We start from the raw sequence: 7275 nt of genomic DNA on the forward strand, positions 1-7275 counted from the left end.
CTAAACTTTATCTCACTTTTTATTTTTCCTCCTTCTTCACATTTTTGTCTTCCTTATTCATATCATATCATTACTCCCCTTCAGATCAGTAACAATCTCATCCCCCGTCCCTGCCCCGCCCCCACTGTCTAAGCCTGCCCCCGCTGTTTGTCCCACCCCAAGCTGTGACATTTGATAGGATAGATCTGTCTGCTAGAATGAAGATGGAGGGAGGAAGCTAGGAGGAGGAATTTAAAATGATTTATTTCAAAATGCTTAAAGATACTAAATCTTAGAGATCATAACTATAATAAACTCCCCTCCCCCCTGCCTAGATATACCCTATACCTGGATATCATGGAATTAAGGTTGATATCTAGGAGAGGGAGGGAAGGGATGATAAATGTGAGGATTTAGTACTTTAGATATTTTAGAATTACATAATTTTTCAATTAGTTTAAAAGAAATGTTAATTTAATCCTTCCCCCGCAATATCTCCCGGAATTTTCTTGTTTTTCGTTTCATACAGAGTTTGCTTTCTATCTCAGTTTTTTAAATTCTTTTTTGCATACTTTTTGCATATTTAAAAAAATGGCATTTCATGTTTTTATTGGCAAATTATTTTATTTTTACTGTCATTAACCTTCCCAGGAGTCATCGAGGTTCCACAAAAAAATAGACCCATCCACGTCAAACTAAAGTAAAATTAGACCCATCCACGTCAAACTAAAGTAAAATTAGACCCACTCACGTCAAACTAAAGTAAAATATGCGTCAGATTAAAATCTTAAATGTTTTGACATTTCTATATGAACCAGGATAAATTAGCTATTCTCATTCTTGTGCGTAAATCAAGAATAGAGCAAAGTAACAGCAAAGTAGCAAAGTAACAGCAAAGTCGCAAAGTAACAGCAAAGTCGCAAAGTAACAGCAAAGTCGCAAAGTAACAGCAAAGTCGCAAAGTAACAGCAAAAAATATAAATTGTTTATCTTGATGTTGAACTAATTACCTCTACCGCAAAACAACCTAAAGTAATTTTACTTCTTTCTCGTCAGAGTCTAACTAAACATAAGAATTAAATGACAACATTAAAATGTCTTTCATTTATGAGAGTTAGCGGATGACAAAGTTTTGCTTAAATTGGATTAAATGAAAAAGGAATTGAGTCTTTGCCACAAACTCTGATTTTCTACTCCATTTATCTTTGCGACCCAATGTCGGAGACCTTACATATTTCAAAATTTGGATTTTGTTAGATCATATTTTCTAATTTTCAAATATCAAATGTTCACACCATCAGGTTGGAAAGATATAGGGATTAGAAAATATGAGTTTGTGACAAAGACTCAATTTCTTTGCAAATTAAAATAATTCGAAAAAGATGAAAACAAAACTAATTGGGACTAAATCTGTATTGTACATTCTTTTACCTGAAGGTAGGAATTGTTTATGGTTGACGAATTATGTATATGCTCTGTTACGAACGATTATGTAAATGGATGGAAGGAGGAAGGATTGAAGGAGAAATGATTGAAGGAAAAATGGTGGACAACCAAAGGAAGGATATAAGAAGAAATGATAGACAGCCAAAAGAAGGATAGAAGGAGAAATGATAGACAGCCAAAAGAAGGATAGAAGGAGAAATGATAGACAGCTAAAGGAAGGATAGAAGGAGAAAAGATGAAAGTACAATGGACAGCTGAAGGAAGTGTGGAAGGAAAAAGGATGGATCAGGGAAGGATAGAAAGGAGGAATTATGAAAGAATGAAAAAAGAAGGATGGATGAAAAAGTGTGACATTTAGGAATTAGGATGGAAGGAGCAGTTATGAAATGGAAGAAGGTAATTTGGAGATAAATTAGGATTAAAAAGGATCAAATACGGAGAGATTGAGAATGGACGCTTGAAGAGGTAAATTATTCGTGCAGGAACTAAAGGCAGGATGAAGAAAAGATGGATAATGGTAGGATGGATGGAGGAAGGATGGATGGAGGAAGGATGGATGGAGGAAGGATGGATGGAAGAAAGAAGGATGGAGGAAGGATTAATGGAGGAAGGATGGATAGAGGAAGGATGAATGGAGGAAGGATGGATGGAGGAAGGATGGATGGAGGAAGGATGGATGGAGGAAGGATGGATGGAGGAAGGATGGATGGAAGAAAGATGAATGGAGAACGATGGATGAAGGAAGGATGAATGGAGAAAGGATGGATAGAGAAAAGATGAATGGAGGAAGGATGGATGGAGGAAGAATGAATGGAGGAAGGATGGATGGAGGAAGAATGGATAGAGGAAGGATGGATGGAGGAAGAATGGATAGAGGAAGGATGGATGGAGGAAGAATGAATGGAGGAAGGATGGATGGAGGAAGAATGAATGAAGGAAGGATGGATGGAGGAAGGATGAATGGAGGAAGTATGGATGGAGGATGGATGGATGGAGGAAGGATAGATTGAAGAAGGTTGGATGGAGGAAGGATGAATGGAGGAAGGATGGATTGTGGAAGGATAAATGTAGACAATTTTAAAGATAAATAGATTTATACTACATAGAATATATAACTGCATCTTGTTTACTGTGTTTACAATAGGGTATATGCAATATGAATACAATGCAGTTTAGAAAAATTTCAATAAAAACCACATTAACTACACCAACAATTATTATACATAATAAAATTTATTTATATGAGAACTTTACGTACGTACGTTTATCATTGAATTTAAGATAATAAATAAACTAAGAATTTCTCCTTTTTAAAGTAAATTCTTAACGGTGTGACAGATCTTTCTTAGGATTTCAACATTACTAGCGTTTTTTTAAACGAACTAACTCATAAAAATACAGACAAACACCGCGGCGTGGCGAAACTTCTACTTCATGTTTATAAAATTTTCATTTTTAATTATTCATAATTAACTAAACTTTATCTCACTTTTTTATTAAGAAGAGTTTAGTTATGGTGAACAACTTCTAAAATGTTTTTTAAAAAATTTCGGTGAAGGAGTAAAGCGTTTCTAGAGCAGCAAGTGAATAATAGAGATAACCTAGATACAAGACTTAATATCATAGACTCCCCACAGGAATATAACCTTTGCTACACTCTTCATTGTCAGAATCATGATGTCAGTATTGATAAATATGCTACTGGAATATGTGAATCTAAAGATAATGAAGCAAAGTTGTGTCTACCAAGATCAGGAGGAGTGGCTAGTGAAAAATTAAAAGGGATCTCTGGCTGGAATGAATATGTAAAACCATATCAGGCTGAAAGTAAGTTCTGATTTAGGGTTTGGCAGCTTGGAATACTGCTATTAGAATTCTTTTTAATGTACCTAGAGATACGCATAGGTATTTGTTATAAAGTATTTCACAATGTTTACATGTAAAATTTATGTTTTTTTCTAAGTTATGTAAAAATGACCTTAACACAGTTCTTGGCAGAAATTTATTTTCTATTGCAAATGATTGTTCTGTAAATCCTTCGGATCTTAGTAAAATTTTAGTTCAGAAACAAATGAAATATTTTGATGTCCTATTGGACCATGCATGGAAAGTTCCGGTTTTACAAGAATGAATAATTTATATGTTGAAGGATTCTATAATTGCATAATAACTGAAATGATAAATATGTTATGTAATGAGTATTGATCAATATCGCCTATTTGTGCATAATTTTGCATATTTTCTTTTTCTTTTGTAAAACTATATATTCAAAATATCAAAACAAATTTAAACTACACCATTTATATATGTATTTATATCTTTGTGTGTGAATAAATCTCTATAATAATAATAATGATAATATAATAAGTTTTAAGTTCACTTCAATTTTTTAGAATTATTCTGATAGAAGAATAAAATACATTCAAGAAAGTTTGAAAAAGTTTCTGAGTGTTTTCTTCAATATCCAGTGAAACCTGTGAAATAGAGGGATAAAAATCATCTTTTCCACTTTTATTGAAACAAGAGTAAAAATCTAGTTCTACTCTCAATAATAATAAAAAATGCTGAAATTGGATAATTGGCTCTACATATATTTAGAAAAAAAGAAATAAGTAACTGTCTTAAATAAAAGCACAAGAACTACATTGCATATAAGAAGTAGTAATTGATTGATAATGAAAATTAAATATTAAGGAAAAGATTTTTCTTCTTTTGCTAATGAGGAAGAATTTATTCTACAATATTTTTTCTCAGACGTCACCTCCACCAGACAGAAAGAAAAATGTCCAATTTATGCGCTTTTACTGGTACGACTTTGGAACCTCGGGGTTCTTCTATTTTTACCTTACGCACAAGTATGAGCGTATCTATATATAAATTTGGCTTGTCTGTCTGTTTGTCTGTTTGTTTCTCTGTCTGTTTGTTTGTATCCAATAAACGTCAAAACGGCTGAACCGATCGGGCCCAAATTTTTTGTGGGACATCTAGGGACCCCAGGGAAGGTTTATGAATGATTGAAATTTTAAATATTTGTCTCAATCAAAATTCGATCTTCATTAAATTTTTAAAAATTTTGAAAATCCACTAATTTTTTTGTGAAAATCCGCGAATTATTTTGTTTTGTTTTACGATGTACACAAAGAGAACATTGTTCACAATTAATTTAGAAGATGGGCGCGAAGCCCCCTCTAAGGCTAGTATAATATATTTGGTTACATACTTTTAAAAAACGTTTGTTCTTCTCCAAGGGTTTTCAATGATAACAGGAGTTATGATTGAAAACATGTAAAATTTCACCATTGGACTTTCTACTTCTCTTCAAGTCTACAAATATTAAACTAATAAACTACAACACCCCGAACTAACCAGGTGGAGATACGTTTGGTATATTTAATTGATTTCAATCATGTGTTCGTCTATAATTAAATCTTTAAACTTACGGAGTTGTTATTTTGTACTCTTTCGTTTAGAACGCATATGCCGACAAAAAAGAAGAATAAAAGAGAAAAGGCGAAAGCAATATTTTTAATGTGATAAGGACCGAACCGTTAAATCTGCGTGGAACAGTAGAAAATGAAAGCTTGGTTTAATAGTTATCATACTTAAACTAATAAACCAAAATCAAATCCATAATTGCACTGCTTTCTACAATGCTTCCATAACAAAAATATTTTTAATTTCTAATATGTAACCGGTTAAATTTTATTTGCTCGTACTTGTACATAAGACCAAGGTACGAGGTCACAAAGTTTTACCAATAATATCGCATAAATGTCTCCTTCTGTCTAACTTGCAGTGGATCTTATGGGGATAAACAAATAAAATAAGATATAGTGAGTTAATCGCAAATATTCTCTACCAAAAACCAATATTTCCCCCCTATTCCATTCACCTATTCGGTATGCTTTTGACCCAACATGAGTATTTTTATTTGTGGACTGAGGCTGTCATCTAAGTGAGTTTTATAGCGTTTAAGATATCAAGGGTAAAGTACTTAAAACTTTGTATAACTTTTTAACATTAATGTGTTTATGATACAGATACAAGGAAAAAACTCTTGCTTACCAAAAGACAACCATATGCATGCAAATAGAAGCAAAATCGGTAAAAGAAAACACATTTATATAGAGAAGTAACCCCCATCTTTTTTTATTTTTATTTACAAACGCAAGAAGCCGATAAAATTATGATAAACTGTATAATAAACAGGGTATAAATTACCTTCACATAATAAAGATAAAAAATATAAAAAATTGGACGTAAAGTAAATACAAAAAGTACAAACAATGGATTCTTCCAAATCCTTATATTACAAAAATTTGGAACTTTTAAATAATAATTGTTAAAAACAGTTTTTTTTTAAATTAGGATTTGTTTCCATTGAACCTTAAATCAATCCAACTTAAACTATTTTTTGTATTTTAATATTTACTTTCTTATTCTTCGTCAAGTTAAAAAATATAAAATGTTTAAAAATTCTGGACAAGAAAAGCTGGAAAAAAGTTAAAAAGTTAATTTAAGTTTTTATTAAATATTTGGCTCGATTCAGTCATCTGTGTTCAATTTTGTCAGATTTTATCAAATTTAGGATTTATTTTTTTCTTCCCGATTTTATTTGTAGATTTTAAGCGTTTTATGGCTGAAATTTTGTAATATTAATTTATAATGTAGATGAAAGTTAGATATATAATAAAATAACTTTCTTATGCATTTTCAGAATTATAAAGAAATTTTGGTTTAACAAAATTAATAACTTGGTTTGGTTCTTCACATCCTTCACATCATCAATACTTAACTAAAATCAGAACACTCTTAACTCAGAGTAGGGTTCAGGTTTGTTTCTATACAAAACTCAGAGTAGGGTTCAGGTTTGTTTCTATACTAAACTCAGAGTAGGGTTCAGGTTTGTTTCTATACTAAACTCAGAGTAGGGTTCAGGTTTGTTTCTATACTAAACTCAGGGTAGGATTCAGGTTTGTTTCTATACTAAACTCAGAGTAGGGTTCAGGTTTGTTTCTATACTAAACTCAGGGTAGGGTTCAGGTTTGTTTCTATACTAAACTCAGGGTAGGATTCAGGTTTGTTTCTATTCTAAACTCAGGGTAGGGTTCAGGTTTGTTTCTATACTAAACTCAGAGTAGGGTTCAGGTTTGTTTCTATACTAAACTCAGAGTAGAGTTCAGGTTTGTTTCTATACTAAACTCAGAGTAGGGTTCAGGTTTGTTTCTATACTAAACTCAGAGTAGGGTTTAGGTTTGTTACTATACTAAACTCAGATACAAATACCGATCAGAACAAAATTATCAAACATTATATTTTCAAGTGGCTCATATTAAATTTTCTTTTGTGTTTTATTTTTAGCTGAACCATCATACATTATTATTTTGTATTTTGTGTTTGAAAATAAATACTATAACTATATAACTATATATTCATACTAAACTCAAAGTCGGATTCAGATTGGGTTTATATCTATACTAAACTTAGAGCAGGAGTCAGGTTGGGTTTATATTTATACTAAACTTAGAGCAGGAGTCAGGTTGGGTTTATATCTAGACTAAACTCAGAGTAGGATTCAGGTTGTGTTTATATCTATACTAAACTTAGAGCAGGAGTCAGGTTGGGTTAATATCTAGACTAAACTCAGAGTAGGATTCAGGTTGTGTTTATATCTATACTAAACTTAGAGCAGGAGTCAGGTTGGGTTAATAGGCTATACTAAACTCAGAGTAGGATTCAGGTTGGGTTAATAATCTAGACTAAACTCAGAGTAGGATTCAGGTTGGGTTAATAATCTAGACTAAACTCAGAGTAGGATTCAGGTTGGGTTAATAATCTAGACTAAACTCA

Source organism: Eurytemora carolleeae, unplaced genomic scaffold (genome assembly GCF_000591075.1).
Source record: "Eurytemora carolleeae unplaced genomic scaffold, Eaff_2.0 scaffold570, whole genome shotgun sequence".
NCBI lineage: Eukaryota > Metazoa > Arthropoda > Copepoda > Calanoida > Temoridae > Eurytemora > Eurytemora carolleeae.